The sequence below is a fragment of the Pseudorca crassidens genome, chromosome 3, assembly GCF_039906515.1.
Source record: "Pseudorca crassidens isolate mPseCra1 chromosome 3, mPseCra1.hap1, whole genome shotgun sequence".
NCBI classification, from domain to species: Eukaryota; Metazoa; Chordata; class Mammalia; order Artiodactyla; family Delphinidae; genus Pseudorca; species Pseudorca crassidens.
Window position 1 is genome coordinate 134,772,576 of NC_090298.1, and position 20,980 is coordinate 134,793,555.

A 20,980-nucleotide genomic window follows, 5' to 3' on the forward strand; every position below is an offset into this window, starting at 1 on the left:
AAAATGTACAGGATAAAGATCACGTTTAGATCGAGTTAAAACATCTGCAGTCGCATTAAGTTTAGTCAATGGACCAGGCAAGTTAGAATGAGCACGGATATACAGACCTGCAACAGGACCATCATGGGAACGAATAAGCTGTTGAAGCAAACGGAAAGAGGATGATAATTCAGGGTCATTAGTATGTCCTATGGTCGCAGTCTCCAGAAGAAATCACAAGCTAATAAGATATTTACTATCAGAAAACAAATTAAAAGATATAGAAGGCAAATGTTTAAAAGACATAATGACAGCATACAGTTCAACACGTTGAGCTGAAGTCAAGGAAGTTTCTTTAATGAGGTTTGTTCTGTCGTACTGATTACAGTAGCCACTCCTGAAGAAGAACCGTCCGTAAAAACCAAAGGTACATGAGGAACAGGCTGTTGCCTAATTATAGAAGGAAAGATATGAGTTAAGTTTGCTGAATTGGATCAATTTATCAGCAGGGTAATGGCATTCCAAGGTACCTGAAAATCCTGCAAGAGCAAGACCCCATTCATTACTATGTTGAAAAAGCCAATTTTGTTGACTAACTGAATAAGGGATAATAATTTGAGAAGGTTCTATACTTACAGGTTGTAAGCATCTAGTTCTACCTTGCATTATTAAATTACTAGTAAGTTCATAATAAGGGTTAATAACTTTAGAGGGTATAGTTTTCATATGAATCTATTCAATAATTCCAACAGTTTGCCATAAGACGGCAGTAGGCACATGAGGAGTTGGACAAATTATTAAGAAAATTGGAAGGTGAGTATGAATTCTAGTTAATTGTGTAGAACTGATAGATCTATTGACTATTTGTAAAGCTTGAAATCCTTCTGGAGTCATAGAGCGTGAAGAAGAAGGATCTGAGTCACCTTTAAGAATATCAAACAAAGGCTGTAATTGAGCAGTAGTAAGTTTTAGGGAAGGCCTTAGCCAATTAATATCTCCAAGTAATTTTTGAAAAGCATTTAATGTTTTTAAATTATCAACTCGAATTTGCAGTTTTTGAGGCCTAATAGTAGTGTTATCAATATATTTTCCCAAATATAAAAATGGAGATTGTCTTTGAATTTTTGTTGAGGCAATGACCAAGCCAAATGATTGTAAGGACTGTTGTAAAAATTGAAAAGCAGTCTCTAATAAAGAAATATTATCAGTGGCTAAAAGTATATCATCCATATAATGTATGAGATATAACGATGGAAACCTTTTTCTCACAGGAGTCAAGGCCTGAGCCACATATTTTTGGCATAATGTAGGACTATTTGCCATGCCCTGAGGCAATACTTTCCATTGAAATCTCCTCATGGGTTCCTTAAAATTTAAGGCAGGCAAGCTAAAAGCAAAATGTTTTCTATCTTCAGGAAACAAAGGAATAGTGAAAAAACAATCTTTTAGATCTATAACTAAAAGATGATAATTGTGTGGTATGGCTGTTGGAGAGGGTAGGCCTGGTTGAAGAGCTCCCATTATTAGCACAGTTTTATTAACAGCTCTTAGATCCTGTAATAACCTATATTTTCCAGATTTTTTCTTGATAATAAAAATAGGAGTATTCCAAGGACTACTGGAAATTTCTAAATGCCCTAATTGTTCCAGTACTAATTGTTCTGCAGCTTCTCATTTCTCCTTTGTGAGGGGCCATTGGTCCACCCATACAGGGTCATCAGTCAGCCAAGTAATTGGATCAGCAGTGAGTGGAGAATCCAAGGTCCCTAAGAAAAACCCAAACCTTGTCTATCATTTTTTATTTTCACATCAATAGGAGAGACAGTTCCTTGTTGATTTGTTCCCAGCCCTTTTGTGGGAAGAAATCCTTGATCCAACATCATATTAGAGACTTGAGAGTTTGGACTATAAAGTAATACTCCCATTTCTTTTAATATATCTCGGCCCCAGAGGTTTAAAGGCAGCCCAGGCAAAACATAAGGCTGGAAATATCCTGAATGGCCCTCACTATCTTGCCATAAAAAAAACTGACTACTTTGCATAGGAGAAGAACTTTGTCCTATTCCGTGAAGTTCTGTAATAGAAGGACTAATGGGCCAACGTTTAGGCCAGTGTACCTGCCTCATAACAGAGACATCAGCTCCAGTGTCTCACAAACCTGAGAAAACCTTTCCATTAATGGTTCATTTCATTTCTGGACGTTCTTTCCCTATCTTCTGAATCCAGTAGGCAGCATTAGACGATCCAAAAGCCTTTGTTTCTCTCTTTTGATGTTGTAAAATGTGTCCATGAGGTACAAAGGGCAAAAGTAGCAATTGTGCAATTTTATCACCAGGAGAAATAGTTATTATATTTTTAATAGTTTGTGCCATGACTTTTATTTCTCCTTCGTAGTCAGAATCTGTGACTCCTGGCATAATAGTTAAACCTTTCATGGTGACACTACTTCTTCCCAATAATAGTCCCATCAAACCCTTGGGTAAAGGTCCACAGATGCCCGTAGAGAGGGCCTGAGGACCCATTTCAGGAGTTAATACATATCGGGCGGAGGTGCTGAGCTCCAGTCCTGCGCTTCCTGGTGTTGCTCTGGAGAGCGAGGATATTGTATGTTTTTGTTTTTGGTTAATGTCTGATTGATAATTTGAGGAGGATACACAGACATTGCCCTTATTATTTGTTGGGGCCGGGGAAGGCCCCGGGAGGAGTTTCCCGACAGTGGTGGCCCATCCTTGTGGGCCACTGAGCAACAATCTTGTGCTCAATGTTTTCCCCTATTGCATTTAGGGCATAAACCAGGGATTTTCTGACCATCTGGAGGTTTTTGAGTAGGGAAGGAAGGACTAGGGTTAGAATTAAAAGATCTACATTCTCTAGCAAAATGACCTGCCTTTCCGCATTTAAAACAAGTCTTCGTTTTCTTTTGATTGTTTTTGAACCCCACTTTAGTTAATGCTGCAGCCACAGCAGCACCCTGTATATAAGTAGGCCCAGTGTCTGCACAAAGGTGAATATAATCCTCCAATGTTCCCCGTTTTCTCCAAGGTCGAATCGCAGCCTGACATGCATTATTAGCATTTTCAACAGCAAGCTGCTTAACTACAATTGTACCAGTGAGTCCGTCCACAATGAGTCTCCCCACCGCCTGTGACAATCTATCTACAAAATCAGCATATGGTTCATCAGGTCCCTGTCTAATTGTTGAAAGATCCTCAGTTTTGTGTGTAGAAGGACATTTCCTCCAGGCTTGTAATGCCAAATGATTTATTTGAGGATAAGCAACAAAGGGATAAGTTAATTGATCTTGTAAAGAAAGATATTGTGCTTCCCCAATCAGCATATGATAATCAACTGGAATATTATGGGCAGCATTCTTTTCTGCTTGTTCAGCAGCCCGTTCATAAAAATCAAACTTCCATATTAAATAATCTCCACCATTTAAACAAGCTCGTGCAATAGACTTCCAATCAGCGGGGGGAAGAGCTTCTCCTGTCAACCATAGCAGCAGTAAAAGGAGCAGTGGGCCCATATTGAGCACAGGCAGATTTTCAATCTTTCAAAACTTTCAAAGGGAGAGCCTGATGCTCCCTGGTAGCTTGTTGAGGATTATTAGGACCAGGTCTTTCTATGACGGGACAACAGAAAATAGGATCTTCTCGTTTTATTGCTCCTTGTACAGCGCGCTGCAAGGGACTGAGCATTTTTACAGATGTAGATTTTTGAGGAAGACAGTCCTTATTAACCTGCAGCTTTCTCACTGACTTATCTATCACAGCCATTAGAAAATCATCCTCAGGATAGTTCTCTCTTTTATGTTTACAAGCCTCATCTGTTAAGTCAAAATGTTCCTCTTCATCTAAACTATTTAAATTAATTAGCTCTTTCGGTTTAGGAAGCGGCGACACAGTAGCTGATAATACAGTCTCTCCTTCTGTCAGAGGCTTATGTTTTTCTGACTTTACATTCAAATCAACACTATCATGAGAAGCATCTAAACATATTTTTATCGGAGTCCACAAACTATATGTAACAACAGGAGTATGAGTAGGCCCTCGAGACTCATAATAATTTTTTAAATCTTCTGCAACTTTCTGCCAGATTTCTATGTCAACAGAGCCGCCATCAGGAAACCAGGGAGATACACCATGGATATGCTGTAAAAATTCAGTCAACTGTGAGGTAGAAACTTTATTACCCCGAGCTTTAAGCATCGAAAGTAAAACCTGAGCAAATAATTCACACTCCTTTGAGCCCTTTGGCCCCATCTTCTTTTACTTCTGACTATTGCCTTATGCCTCTATTAGTTTCACTTTTACTGGTGGCCACACATATTTTGCATAAGGGTTCTCTTACCTGCACTTTCTTGCTCTTTTAACTGCCTTCACGCTTCAGGTCCCTGTTCGAGTGCCACTTGCCGCGGACCAGCCGGAGAAAGAGGATCTCACCGCCCAGGGTCACAAGGGAAGGGGTAAGGAACTGAAGTAGCACCGACGGATGGGGTCAGAAGGACAAAGACAACTGATGGTTGCAAGGCAAATTTTATTCCGCTACAGTTGCAGATTATATAGACTAGAAATCGGAAGGCTGCCAGATGGTGGTTTACATTATCTACAGACTGTCTCGGCTCAAGGTTAACTTCCCTGGGAGGAAACCCATAAACCCAGAAGCATCAAAAATAACCTGCATGTGCAGGGGGGAGACAGCTTTGCTTGTCTCATTTTACATTCTTTCTGATCTCTGGGCCCTGGTGATTTATCTCCCATGGAATGGAACAAGGAGGGGAACAAGTAGGGACAGTCCCTTCGAGCAGCGGCGGCATGCCTGGCATGTCCTTACCTGCCCTTAAGGCTGACTGCTTCGCACACGTATGTTGCCTTGTTTAAGCCTCAAGCCCTCGATCCTTTGTTGAAATACAATAATTTCATTCCTATGGTTTTCAATACCAAAAACTCAACCTCCAGGAGGGCTAAGGTCTAATTTGTACTCCAAACCAAGTAGCAGTGCAGTTCACTACTACTGAGGCTGGATCCATAAAGACTTCAAGACCACGTCCAGAAGACAAGTTATTATATATAATACCCTAGAAGGTCTGAAACATAATTATCATATACATAGCTGGTCCTTCAGAGCTTTTTACCTATAACATGTTTTTTGATGAAAGTTATTTAATATACTGGAGATAACTGTGACTTACTGATCAAATATTTGAGTACTTATACTTCCCTGGGATTTCATTTCTGCTGAAAGAAAAAGGAAGAACAGGACTCACTGAAAAAAAAACAAACTTTAGAAATGAAAGTAAAAATCTTAACACACACTATCACTTTTGGAAGCAGCATAGAGGGGCAGTCAACGGTAAAACACTGGTGAAATAGGTCACAACTCTAGGCCAAACATCCATTATTATTATCATCAGTGACAGTACCACAACTGTGCCCTTCAGAATTAATAATCACTCCTAAGAATCTTCATTTGGCACCAGATGATGCGGTTAAGAGAAACACTCTGGGAGGTTTTGAATCAGACTTGGTTTTTTGTTAGCCAAGTTACAGGAGAATTTTTGAAGTGGGGGGAAGGAAGAAGGAAATGGACCAGGAAAAGAATTTAAGCCATCATCTGTAAACCAACAGAGCACTGATAGTTCCAAACATTATGTCAGACACTAAAATGACTGATATAGGCTCAAGTGGTTTATAAAACCTATAAAAAGACTATACCAGCAAAGTCCCCATTTATCTGTAGAGTTCAGAACCTAAAACAAGGAATATTTTAGCTTAAAAGCTTATCTCAAGAGAATCATACACACTTCACATGAATAAAAATACCTGAAACCAAACATTTTTAAAAGCTCCAATACCCCAAATATAAAGAAAAATATTAATTCAGAAGACTCAATCAATCCATGATAATCACAAAATGGCTGGGCAATCTCTATCTCCCTTCCACACTAACCATCCATCCCATGGAAGACCAAGGGAGATCAGACCTTCCAGACTTACCTTCCAGACCTTCCAGACACCTGGCTGCTGCAAAATTCTATGGAGACTCCTTGTGGAACAGCAGTTTCCCATCTCTTGTGTCTCTCCCTATCGTGATCACGATCATGCAGGAAGCAAGTCTGGCTGTGCTATTTCTTATCATTGTCTGTCACCCATCTGCAGCATGGTATTGTACAGATAAGGAAAAAGTAGTTCCCTTTCCCCCAGAAGGTTGAGGCTCAGGTACAGGGTAATTCTCCTGTGCACACAGTCATTATTTAGGCCGACTCAGTGACTTCAACAGGCTTAATCATGTGATCAGGTTTGCTGCCAGCTGCGTAATGCTCCCACATCTGTAGATAGAGCTGCTCTAGGTCCATTGTGTATTGTTTGGTGTTGAACAGAGGGCTAGATGTTCTCTGCTTCCAGACTTTGCCACGAAGTTTCTTCAGGTATTCTAGATCAGTTCCCAGTTTCACAGCTATGTCTTCATATTCTTGTCTATTTTGAGCAATAAGCTCAAGACAGCCTAAACAAGTGAGCTGGGAAGCTGCAACTTGGGAAGCAAGAGTCTCTCCTGGCATAGTCACCACGGGTGTCCCTGACCAAAGGACATCCATCCCTGTGGTGTGTCCATTACAGAGTGGAGTGTCCAAGCAGACATCAGCCAGCTGGCCTCTCCGAACATGTTCCTCTTTAGGAGCAACAGGTGAAAAAATGATACGCTTCTGGGGAAGGCCCATGTTTTGTGCATACTGTTGAATATTAGGTTCTCCTACTGCTGGAAAACGCAACAGCCACAGTACACTATTGGGAACACGCTTCAGAATATTTGCCCACATCTGCAAAGTAGATGGGTCAAGTTTATATAACTGATTAAAGTTACAGTACACAATGGCATCTTCCGGTAACCCGTACTGAGAACGTGTGGTTACAATAATGGTACGGGGAACCTCCTCTCCAGTGGCAGCCTTAATGTTGATCTGGGTAGTTGCCAGTCCATTGCTAAGACTGAATCCATTAATTGTTATCTGAATTTGTCCTCTGTTAATCATTTCAATAACTGCCTCTGCAATAGTATTCATAGGAATGACAGGCATATTAAGAGCTGTATTACTGCTGTCTGCGTTGTCTCCTCCATCAGGACATTTCATCTTGACAATGTGCACATCTGGGAGACTATCAAGAAATGCTTTGAGGTCGATGCCATTCAGCACAATCCGATTGTCATAAATGTGCCCATTGGACTGAAAATCGATGACTGCTTTCTTCTTCAGGTGAGGGAACATATTAGCATGATCACCAATAAAGAAAGCATGGGGCATATAAGCCAGTTTCTCAGAATACTGCTCAGCAACTTCAGCAGGTGAAGTTTCCTGATCAGTGATGATATAATCCATGAAAAGCACGCCACTGGTCCCAGGGTAGCCCAGCCACATTGCCTGAATAGGAGCTGGCCTGAGAGCAAAGAGTTCATTTCGAGCACCCCTGGTATAACCATTCATATTTACAAGGATGTGTATACCATCTTGATGGATGCGATCAGCTGCTTTCCCATTGCATGGAATCTGAGAAAGATCAATGAAATGATGGGCTTCTGCCATCACCTTCGCTTGGAAGTTTGTGCCATCATCTGGGCTCAGGGCATAATAGAATACCTCAAATTTATCAGGATTGTGCATGCCTGGAATAGACTGCATAAGATGAGAAGTAGGATGATTCCCAAAGTCAGACCTCACGTACCCTACACGCAGTCGACCATCACTGAGCTTCAAGTCTTTTGCATGTTCGTACGGTGGTTTGTGAAGGACACTGATCTCATCCAAGCAGAGGTTCCCATGGCTCTCAGCAACAGCCTTCCTGAAGCCATGAGAAAGAGGATAGAGCATACTATGATGAGGCTGCACAGAAGGCAACCTATTCTTCTCCAGCTGGTCAGCCACAATGCTGACCAACTTCTTCATTCGCTCATCATAGTCTGTCCAATCACAGACAATCTGCAGGCAATGAGCCAAATCACAATAAGCGTCAAGAAAATCAGGTTCAAGCTTCAGAGCAGTGCGATAAGAAGCAATTGCTTCTGGAATATTCCCTGAATACTTGTGAATGGAAGCCAGATTGCTGTGGGCATCCACAAGGGCAGGGTTAATCTGAATGGCACGAGTGTAACACTGCAAGGCTCCCTGAACATCCTGCATCTCCTTTAGAGTGTTTCCCATGTTACAGTAGGCATCAGCAAAGGTAGGACTGATTCGAACAGCCTCCTTATAATGCATCAGAGCTTCCTGCAGTTTTCCCTGCTGCTGCAATACACTTGCTAAATTTGAATGGGCAACAGCAAACTCTGGGAAGACTTCTAATGCTTTACAATACAAGCGAACTGCCTCTTCAATGTTTCCCTGGTCTCCTTTGATATTGGCTAGGTTATTCAGAGAGTCTGCATGGGTGGGACACAGCCGCAGAGCTGTATTATAACAATCTTCTGCTTCGGCAACACTGCCCTTCTCTTCCAGAGCGTTGGCTAGGTTGCAGTAAGCATCAGGGAAATGTGGTTGCAATTCAATAGCTCGCCTGTAGGTGTCTACTGCCAGATCGATCAGGCCTTGCTCATAGTATACACAAGCCAGGTTGGCATGTACCACTGCATGATTTGGGTTCAAGCTTAGGGCACAAAGGTAAGCTGCCACAGCTCTGTCAAAAATCCGTGCCTCTTGCAAGACGTTTCCTAAATTGATATAAGCATCCAGAAAATTGGGGTCAAGGGTGACAGCCTTTTCAAAGTGATGAATTGCAAGCCAAATCTCCCCTTGTGCATTGAAAACACAGCCACGATTACTCCAAGCTACTGCAAAGTTCGGTTGCGTCTCCATTGCTTTCAAATAACATGCCTTGGCTCCTTCCAAGCGACCCAGGGCTTTCAGCAGGTTCCCCAGGTCACTGCGAACACAGTACAAATCAGGATTGCACTGAAGAGCAGAGACGTAAGCTTGTACTGCCCCTTCCATGTCGCCTGCTGCTACCAAAGCGGCTGCCAGGTTAATATAACCATCGATGAAATCTGGCTTGAGATGCAATGCATGCCGGTAATGCTCAATTGCTTCCTGCAACTGCCCTCTTTCCTTGTACACATTCCCCAAATTCGAATAGGCTTCTGCCAGAAGAGGGTTCTGTTTAATTGCCAGAGTACTAAAGTGGGCAGATCCGTCCAGCCTTCGACACTGGAAGTGTAGAGATGAAAGTAATAAAAGTACTCCAGTATTGTCTGGCTCTTGTCTCCACAGCTGCATGCAGTGTCTCTCAGCTGCCTCAAAATCTCCTGCCTGATATTCTCGATGTGCCAACTCAGCTAACCCTTGGAAGGAAAGCATACGTTTCGTTGGTTCTGTGCTGTCGGCCACGTTGCCCACAGAAGACGCCATCTGGAGCTTCTGCAGAGAGTGAGAAAAGAGGTTAATTGAGTCCCGCTGCCGCCACTACTGGCAAGAATGTTTCTAGAGGTAGCAAATATGAGGGCAGCAGCCGTACCACTGCTTTGGCAGGCTTAAGCGGCGGCGACAGTTACAGGCACCGAACCTTAGGAACTCTGGTTGGTCGTCTAACTCTCACGCTCTTGAAATCTTCATTCTTAACCCTGCCCTCTTCCATCATTTTTCTCCTAATCAGGGAATAAAAATTACCTATACACTTGCCTTAGAAGAAATCAAAAGTCAGTAGTCCAAACACTTTTTAAAATTCTGTTTTCTGTCCAGTTGGAAAGGAAATACATGATTGACTTTACTTCATCATTCATACAGTCAATGTGGAAAACATTAGGGCCGTGAATTTCAATACAGTAAGTTCAGAACATTTTAAATTGGCCTTCCCAAACCACTAATAAGTAACCGATGTTGTATATAATGCTAAAATCTTAGAGACTGAGTTTGATATTTTTAAAGTTCTGAAAGGATTAGCTAATTTCTCCTCATCATACTTCTCATGCCTCAAACCTGAGTATTACTTTTTTTAAAATAAATTTATTTATCTTTATTTATTTATTTTTATTTTGGCTGCGTTGGGTCTTCAATGCTGCGTGCAGACTTTCTCTAGTTGCGGCGAGCGGGTGCTACTCTTTGTTGCGGTGCCTGGGCTTCTCATCACAGCAGCTTCTATTGTTGTTCCACAACTCTATGGGTTCCTTTTTAGGTCCTATGAAGAACCCTAGAAATTAGTTCATGGAATTATAGGTTTTTGCAAAATTGTCAAAAGTGAGATATTTTAACTTCCATCAGGTAAGACCAGCGTCTCTTTCTTTGCCAATTTTCCTTCTATCATATTCCGCTATGTTGGATCATATTGGAATGGCCACAGGCTTTTTTGAAATCTGGCTAAAGAGATTTTCTTTTTTCTGTGGTACGCGGGCCTCTCACTGTTGTGGCCTCTCCCGTTGTGGAGCACAGGCTCTGGACGCACAGGCTCAGCGGCCATGGCTCACGTGCCTAGCCGCTCCACGGCATGTGGGATCTTCCCGGACCGGGACACGAACCCGTGTCCCCTGCGTCGGCAGGTGGACTCTCAACCACTGCGCCACCAGGGAAGTCCTAAGGAGATGTTTTAAGTGAGGCTATTATGTGATTTTCAGACATCACCATATGTAATTGACTATATACTATCCCATTACAGGAATAACTTCCAGTACTCATACTGACTACTCTACTGACTTAACTAGCACAAGACACAGAAGCATAAGGACAAAAACCACCTTACAATATAGCCATGTCTTGCACTTCACAGCTCTCAAAGCATGTGCGTTTGAAGAAGAAAAAAAGAACTGAAAAGTACAATACCAGAAGCTATTTTGTGGAAAATTATTTCAATCATCAGGCATGTGAAAGATAAGTCAAAGATTCAGTTCTCATCAATGCTTAGTCAAAACGGAAATTTTCTTCTGTCAAGAATATACTCCAGGGGATTCCCTGATGGCGCAGTGGTTAAGAAGCCACCTGCCAATGCAGGGGACAAGGGTTCGAGCCCTGGTCCGGGAAGATCCCACATGCCACGGAGCAACTAAGCCGGTATGCCACAACTACGGAACCTGCGCTCTAGAGCCCGTGAGCCACGACTACTGAGCCTGCGAGCCACAACTACTGAAGCCTGTATGCCTAGCGCCCGTGCTCTGCAACAAGAGAAGCCACCGCAATGAGAAGCCTGTGCACCGCAACAAAGAGTAGCCCCCACTCCCTGCAAGTAGAGAAAGCCTGCGCACAGCAACGAAGACCCAACACAGCCAAAAATAAATAAATAAATAAAAGAATATATTCCATCAACAATGTGTGTAATGGAATGGTGTGAATGAGTATCTTATCAGAATTCCTGTAATGCACAAACCTATAGCAGTACTGAAATCAGTAATGCATTTATAATAGTAAATACTTATGAGGAAGTAATCCATAGAGGTTTTCTCAAAGTTAACAATGAAAATTAATGTGACATTATCAATAATAAATTGTGAAGCTGAAATAAACTTTTCTAAACTATTAATAACTAGAAGCAAATTCTAATCAACCGTGTTACAAGAAATCTTTGTCTAAAAACTACAAAGTTTATTTCTTAAAATTTTATTTCGAAAATACATAAACTGTCGTATGAGGAGGCAGTTAAAGAATATATAGCTAAAAGAGTGGGGGAAAAGTTTTATAGAGACACATCTGGCAGTAGTTCATTTTTAAATGTCATTTTTCTAGATTTTGTGACACCTATAGTATTGATATTTGAAAGCATTTAAAAAATTGTAATTTGAAGATTTGCTACTTCCAGGTAGAATAAAATATTTTGAAGCAAAACAACGTTTCCACTGAGAAAAACAAAAAAAGCCAAATAAAATAGCCAGCATTCAATCAAAAAGTTCTAGACAAACCAAGGGATAGAATCATATGACTAAAATTCTAAGAAAAGAACAGATAATACAAAAATATTTATATAAGATATTGTGTATGTTTATCAGGAAAAGTCTTTATCAAGAAAAGACTTTAAAATCATCAGAATTAATATTATATTTTATTTATTTGTATATTATATTTATATATAGATATTTATATATTTATATAAAGAACTTAAAGATAAAGCCCTAGTTAAGGCAGTGACAATAGCAGTAGCAGTGGGAGTGAAAAGAAATGGTTATATTCAAGCATATTTTGTCAGGAAAAGTCCAAGATCAAATGTCTGACTGCATACATGGGATGGATAGACGGAGTGGGAAAAATCAAAGTTAACTATAGAGGTTCTAGTGAAGATGGGGTTGCCGTCACCCAACCCAAGGGGTTGCAATCATCCCCAAGGTCTAGGAGACTCAAAGGGAAGGTCATGGTCAGAGGCAAAGTTAATTGGTGGGAAAATAAGACTCCCAGTCTCTCCATCTCCTTATACCAGTTTTTTTTTTTAACATCTTTATTGGAGTATAATTGCTTTACAATGGTGTGTTAGTTTCTGCTTTATAACAAAGTAAATCAGTTATACATATGTCCCCATATCTCCTCCCTCTTGCATCTCCCTCCCTCCCACCCTCCCTATCCCACCCCTCTAGGTGGTCACGCACCGAGCGCATCTCCCTTTGCTATGCGGCTGCTTCCCACTAGCTATCTATTCCTTATACCAGTTTTGTTTTTCTGCTCATATACGTAGCAGCATTTCATTCAAGGGGAAAGTCATTGATCTGACTGGTCAAATTAAACAACATAGTTCAAGGCACATTTACAGTGGTTAGTTCCTCCACAATTTAGAAAGTCACATTCACAAGTTCCCTCTTCCTACGCCGCGGAACACACTGGCCATTCCTCCAAAGTTTCCACTCCACAGAGTGGACCAGAGATGACGTGAGCCCAGAACTGAGAGCTTGGCATGAGATGGTGTCAGCCCCACGTAGAGCTCTGGCATAAGTTATAACCCAACCCAGCTCTACAGAGAGCTCTGCATGGAATCCTGGGAGTAAACTCAGCCATAATAATAATTCTGTTTTGCATTTGCTTTTCTTCCTTGCTTAACTTTCCCTGGCCACTCTGACAAACAAACTTTCAGGCATTCCTGGGCCACTCACTAACTTTATTCCATTTAATCTCATCCAGATTCCCAAGAAAATTACTAACTATAAGGAGGGAAATTTGGAACATGGTGAGTTTTAGATGCCTGAAATATATAGGTCATTGAATCCAGTTAACTAGCAAATTATCTGGATCTCAAATATGCCAGTAGAATAGCAGACTAAGCTCAATTTAATGTACTCTTACTGGAGACACATGTACATTCTGGGTCAATTTTGAAAAAGTTAAAAGCACATAGCTGAGATTAAAAGAAAGAAAGGAACACCTGCATGTTTCAGAAAGTAATAGAGAAATTAAATCCAGAGAAAGAAGAGCGGACTGATGTCTGTGGGTTCCGTTCCTTAGTATAGGCCTTATGTAAATAGGGGCTGGAGCTAGAAATCTAACATTACCTTGAGGCCAGGAATTTATAGACTCAGGATGGAACAATATTGAGAAGTTGGTACAGATATCCTACAGAAATTTCATGAGGAACTGCTTAGTCCATTAAGAGGGCCAAGGGCGGTGGTGAGGAAGATTGATATCTCTTGAAAACCTTCAGGTACGGAAAACATCAACACCTCTGAAAAGCAGGCCTCTCCTTCCCAGCGTTGTGATGGCCAGGTTGTCACTAACCTGTAAGGCCCTGTATGAATCAGAAACTGCAAGGAGAGTAATTCAAAGAAAAACAGATGCAGGATGGGCGTGGCAATAAATCCTAGGACCCTATCAGAAACAAAATTAAAACCACTCTAAAGGGAAATTTTAACAAACCAGAGCAGATAGTATCCTAACCAGAATAGAATAATAATTCTCAGGAACTTACTTTAGTTATTTAAGTAATATTCAATGCATTTCCATGGCCAGGCCCTTCTGAAGAATTCGAAAACATATACAAACAATTCATTTACATCTTATATATCCCACCAACCAGAGCAAAATTCACTTAAGTACTGTACTGGTGAAAATTGGGCAGCACTATGGAGACAATAAAAAGGTGTTTACCATCAAAAAATGTCAAGGTAAGAAAGATAATGTCTAATTTTTAATTATCCTGTGGTTTATTGAAATCTTTTGGAAACCCAAAATAGAGAAAACCTAGGAGGCAATGAAGACTTAAATCTTTAGAGATTTATCAACTCATCTATAAAAGCTTTATTAATCTCTTCTTTTAATACCATGCCTGAGAGGTATAAATGTGTCCAGAGATAGGGTTGAAGAAGCCTGAGAGAATTTCAATTGTTTACTATTCTTGGTCAGCTATTAAGACCTTTCAGGAGCATCTTGATTTTCATGGCATCATCCAACAAAAAGCAGGATATTTTACAGAAAGTCCTGGTCCACTTTTTGGCTTGCTTTTGTGTTTATGTTTTTGGTTTTCTCACATTGGGCGGTACATTAGGCTACCTATTGCACACTCCCTCATTCATGCATGCATTCATTCAAACAATATTTACTGAGTTGAGATATTTAATTAACACCCAATAAATGATGTTTAGATGAATGAATGCACTTTTTATCAAAGTAAGTGTAAGTACTGAGAAAAATTACAGAATGTATGATCCCAGCCCCACAAAAGCGTATAATTGTGTTGAGGATATAACATATGCTGGTGAAATAACTAATATATCACATTGGACAGTTTCTAAGTTCAAAAATGAGTTTTTATAAATAATCAGAGCCTAAGGAGGACAAAGAAGGGACAGTTCATTATGGGTCGAATCTATCAATAAATGTACATTTCAGATGAGATTTGAGATTGACCTCAAAGAAAGAAGAGGACTTAGATATATGAACAGAGAACAAAAAAGGCATGGTGATAGCATGTGCATAGATAGTGTGGCCAATATTTATGTTCTTCATTAAAGACAGTCAGAGATAATCCAAATGTAACTGTTCCCATGGGTCCATTCTCAGTATCCAAACAGAACGGCAAATCCTATCTTAGTAAAACTAATGAAAAACACAGTCTTTAACAAAGACATTGTGAAGGAAAGGGGGAGAGAAGGGCTTGCATCCCACACCACACAACAAAACTTATTTAATTATTTGTTTCATTTTCTCCCTCTGAAAATTTCCTCTCCCTCTCTCTGTACGTCTCTCTTCTCCCACATCTGGCCACACTCTACCAGCCACCTTTCCAGATCTTTCCAGAACTCTCCATCCTAGTTTCATTATGCCACAAGTTAAACATCTCACAGGTCTCCAGGATGCATTCTCATCACTTATTCCACAAAGACAAACAAAGGACACTTCTCAGGATCACGTTTCTTGGAAGGAAGAGGTCACCAGGAGTGATTATAAATAATATAAGGTGGAGAGCAGTGACTTAAAATACCATTTTTCCTCTTAGAATGTGAATACAGGGAACTTTGGGAAACTAGAAAATCTAGAAAGGATTCATTGATAATTATTTATTTTCAATGAATAAAATAAAATGTAATAATACGGCTAAACTCTGACAGATTAACTTTTTCAAAAGTTGCCTTCACACACCTTCACTATTGGGATGTTTGATAAACACATCTTTCTTCTTTCTTTGCAGATACTGGCACCAAACTTTCAAACAATAAGAACCTTCCCATAAGTCCCTTGCCAGGCAAGATTAAGGTATAACAATCCAAACAGATTTTTGAAGAAGATAACTGGTTGAAAGCACAGGAAAAGAGCTGGGTTGCTCTTTTTCAACGGTCACATAATGAGTAATGTGGGAATTGGTTTACAAAGTCTCTCTCCATGAGGGGCTAAGGTTAAGATTAGAACTTCTGAGGCCAGAAGAGCAAAATAACTACAACAACACACATATTTTCAAGAGCCGCCCTTTGGATGTGAGGGATTGATTGTCCCCACTCTTTTTTCAGCAGCCCACCTGGTGTCTTTATTAAATGACATAAGAGAATACAGTGTGGCCAAGAAGGCTTAGATTTCCTTAGCCCCAAGGCAGATATTCTCAAGTGACTGTCCACTCAAATTAAAAAGAGAGATTTACAAGAGGAAACTGGATACAACTGAGTGTACTTTTATTTCAACTCTTTACCTGAATGTTTTGTTTTGATTTCAGTTCTCCACTGAAGTTGCCTACATTAATATATTTTTAAGAACATTTCCTTAAGTTGAAGTATTCATTCAGTATATTCATTTACTATAATTGAGACAAGCCAAATGACTTAGGCAAATTCATTTCTATATTGCCACAGCAGTGTATTGTGAACTAAATGACACCTGGCAGTTCTTTACTCAGATACTAACTCAGTTAGAAGGCAGAACAAGGATACCTACCCATTGAGGGAAGGAAAGGTCACTTAGCCTCTGTAGCTGTCTTAGGTCTCTTATCATCACAGTAACAAATTGAAGACTAAAAACCATACGATCATCTCAACAGATGCAGAAAAAGCTTTTGAAAAAATTCAATATCCATTCATGGTAAAAACTCTCCAGAAAGTGGGCATACAGGGAACATACCTCAACATAATAAAGGCCATATATGACAAGCCCATAGCTAACATACTCAATGGTGAAAAGCTGAAAGCATTTCCCCTAAGATCAGGAACAAGACAAGGATGCCCACTCTCACCACTTTTATTGAACAGAGTTTTGGAAGTCCTAGCCACAGCAATCAGACAAGAAAAAATAAATCAATAAAAGGACTCCAAAATGGAAAGGAAAAAGTAAAACTGTCACTGTTTGCAGATGGCATGATATATAGAAAATCTGAAAGACACCATCAAAAAACTATTCGAGCTCAAACATGAACTTGGTAAATTTTCAGGATACAATAGATTTCTATATATAAATTTTGTATTTCTATACACTCACAGTGAACTATCAGAAAGAGAAATTAAGGAAACAATACCATTTACAATCGCATAAAAAAGAATAAAATACATAAGAATAATCCTGCCTAAGGAGGTAAAAGACCTCTACCCAGGAAACTATATGACACTCATAAAAGAAATGAAAGGTGACACAAACAGCTGGAAAGATATACCATGGTCACGGATTGGAAGAATTAATAGTGTTAAAATGACCATCATACCCAAGGAAATCTACGGATTCAATGCAGTCTATATCAACATATCAAGGGCATTTTCCACAGACCTAGAACAAATAATTTTAAAGTTTGTATGGAAACACAAAAGATCCTGAATAGCTAAAACAGTCTTGAGAAAGAAGAACACAACTGGAGGAATCATGCTCCCTGGCTTCAGACTGTGCTACTAACCTCCAGTAATCAAAACAGTATGGTACCGGCACAAAAACATCCATCACTGGAACAGAATAGAGAGCCCAGAAAGAAACCCATGCACTTATGGTCAATGAATCTATGACAAAGGAGGCAAGAATATGCAATGGAGAAAAGTCTGGGCTTCCTTAGGGATGGTTTCATCAATTAATTTGTTTTCTTAAATGGACCATACTTTTCCATGTCTTTGTATACCTTGTGAGTTTTTTGGTTGAACATTTGGCTTTCAAATATTATAATGTGGTGTCTATGGAAATCAGACTCTCCCACTTTCCCAGGGTTTTCTGGGCTTTGGATTGTTGAAGGCTGTAGTAGTCTGTTTGTTTAGGGACCTTTCCAAACTAGTTTTGCAATGACTGTACTCCTTATTGTATGTAGGCACTGAAGTCTCTCTTCCTTTAGTTCATGTTTAGCTAATGTTTTGACAGAGATGTCTTTGAATTCCTGCACCTAAGACAAAAACAAATATACACAAGCACATCCACATGCACACTCAAAACCACACACCTCTCCCCATTGTGCAGATTGCTGGATCACTCCTTCAACATTTAGCTGACCTGCACTGAGTTCAGGGCTCAGCCCATGGTAAAAGCTTAGAGACTCCTCTGGTGTTTTCAGAACATGCATCTTATCTTGAGTATGCTTGTGGTTTTCTTAATTTCTCTGGACACATGTGTACTTTTTGTATGTTCTAAGTTCCCAAAGAATCTCCCCCAACTTTTGCTCCTGCATCTTATGTGGTCTATTGTATTTCAATGCACAGTCTTCTGCCCCAGCCATCTGTGCTTTGTCAGTTCACCTTGCACTTTTTTTGAGCAATGACCGCTGCTTTTCCAGACTGTGTTCCAGGTTAGCTAAGACAGAGATAAGCATCTTGTGTCAGTCCTTCAGGTAACTCCCAGACAGGTTAGAACAGATACACATAATAATCCGAGAGTATGGTCTCTTCTGCTCCCTCCTGAAGCAGGATTGAGGGTCCCATACTACGAATGGTCTGCTGCTACTTTAAGACTATCACTGCATTAAGACCCCACCACTTTAAGACCACCACTACACTAACAGTAGATGGGGCAAGGGCAAGTAAAAATGCCACAAAGCTTTCCTGCCATTTTCAAATTGCCTCTTCCCTGGTTCAGTATGTGTTTGGTTGCTGTAAATCTTTGCCTGATTTCAGGACTAAGAGAAACTCAAGGAACGCCACAACAAGAAACAGTATAATCAAACTCTCAGATGCCAAAAGACAGAGAAAGAATCTTTACTCCCAAAGGAGAAAGAAAAAACAAATTTGTTACAAAGCAGGGATCCTCAAAAAGATTCATAGCTAATTTCCTATCTGAAACCATGGAGGCAAGAGGCCAGACATATTTAGAGTGCTGAAAGAAAAAAACTGTCCACCAAGAATTCTATATTTGGCCAAACGGGTTTCAAAACTTAGGGAGAAATTAACACATTCCCAGATGAACAAAGGCTGAGGGCGTTTGTTTTACAACTTCCTAACACTGCCCTATGACAAATGCTAAATTGAACCTTCAGGTTGAAATGAAGACACTAGACAGCAACTCGAAGCTGTATAAAGAAATAGAAATCTCCAGTAAAGATAAATACATGGGCAGATACTAAAGCCAGTATTGTGCTACTGGCTTGTAACTCTACTTTTTATTTCTTACATGATTGAAAAAACAAATGCATAAAATAATCATAAATCCATGTTATTGGGCTCACAAAGTATAAAGGTGTAATTTGTGACAACAATAATGTAAGGAGGAGGAATGGAACTGTAGAGGAACAGAGTTTCTGTGTGCTATTGAAGTTGGTTTCAATTCAAATGATATTGGTTGAACTTTAGAAGGGTAAATGTAATCTTCTTGATAACCACAAAGAAAATATCAATAGACTATATGCAAAAAGAAATGAAAAAGGAATCAAGAGTTCACTACAACAAAATCGGCTAAGCACAGAAGAAGTCAGTAATGGAGTAAATGAGGGGCAAAAAATGCATAAGACATACAGAAAACAGCCAGGAAACAGACAGAATTAAGTTCTTCCTCATCAGTAATTTTTGAAAAAGTGGATTAAGCTCTCCAATAAAAAGATAAATATTGGCGGGCTTCCCTGGTGGCGCAGTGGTTGAGAGTCCACCTGCCGATACACGGGACACAGGTTCGTGGAGGATCCCACATGCCGCGGAGCGGCTGGGCCTGTGAGCCATGGCCGCTGAGCCTGCGCTTCCAGAGCCTGTGCTCCGCAACGAGAGAGACCACAACAGTGAGAGGCCCGCGTATCACAAAAAAAAAAAAAAAAAAAAAGATAAATATTGGCAGAATGGACTTTAAAAACATCCATAATCCAAGTATATGCTGTCCGCAAAAAACTCACTAGATTTCAAGAGACACAAGTTGGTTGAAAGTTAAAGCACAGAATAAAATATCCCATGCAAATAGTAACAAAAAGAAAGAAAGAGAGAGAGAGAAAAAGAAAGGAAGGAAGGAAGGAAGGAAGATAGATAGATCTGGGATGGCCACGTTAATATCACACAAAATAATCTTTAAATCAAAAACTATCACAAGAGGAAGAGGAGGCCACTATATGTTGATAACAAGTTCAATCTATCAAGAAGATATAACAGCTATAAACATATATGTACCAAACATCCCCCCGAATATGTGAAGCAGTCATTGACAGAATTCAAGGAAGAAATAGATAGTTCTAAAGTAATAGTTGGAGATCAATACCTTGCTTTCAATAATGGATAAAACATCTAGACAGAGGATCAGTAGAGAGGTAGGGGGACTGAAGAACACATTTAACCAACTAAACCTAACAGCTATATATAGATCACTCCACTCAACAACAGCAGAATACACATTTTTCTCAAGTACACATGGAACATTCTCCAGGAAAGACCATATGTTACGCCACAATACAAGTACCAATACCTTTTTAAGAAACTGAAATCATACAAAGTATCTTCTTTAGCCACAGTGAAATGAAGGTAGAAATCAATAACAGAACCATTGGTAGCCATTTCCCATCATGCCTGCCACACATGATATAAAGCAATGAAAGGAAAAACATAATTGACCATTTAGAAAAGTGGGAAAGAGGACATACCATTGACACAGAGTGTGTGCTGTTTCCCGTTGTCAGAGATAGAAATAAATTAGCATCAATTGTTCATTAGTGTGTTAATTTCTTGGTCAATCATTGCGCAGCCAGTGTTTCTGCCTGATGGGAAGATTTCCTATACTCAGTGTTGAGTGGAGACAACCTTGAAAGGGACATTTAAAAGGATTATACTGTGATGGGCTTAGCAGTACCCTTCCTCCTATGCCAGTATTTAGGCTGGGGTATTTCCATGCAGTGTGTACAATCGTAGGCCCCAGGTCACCAGAATTTAGTTGGATTCGTTTTGTTAATACATTCCCTCAGTACTTTGTCTTTTATTTGACTGTTGCATTTACTTCATTCTTTATTATCACTGCGAAACAACTTAGTTTGCTGTTCAGATGCCAAAAAGTGGATATCAATACCTCCTGAGTTTTACACATCACAGATCTGTTTTACATATCAGAGACAGAGACAGCAACTATTTCCAATGACTTTGAGACATGCTTTGAACAATGCAATTAACATGTTGAGTGTTGAAATGTGTGTCGAGCTCATTACACTTGCTCTAAAAGGTTTCAAACTGCAAAGATTTAAAAATCTTTATCTTTGAATAGTTTTCCTGT

At 40.0% G+C, this 20,980-nt stretch overlaps 1 pseudogene; it reads right to left on the reverse strand.

The window, feature by feature from the left end:
* Positions 1 to 4,546: 4,546 nt before the first annotated feature.
* The window catches only part of LOC137221948 (UDP-N-acetylglucosamine--peptide N-acetylglucosaminyltransferase 110 kDa subunit pseudogene), a 34,036-nt pseudogene continuing 17,602 nt past the window's right edge, over positions 4,547 to 20,980 (reverse strand).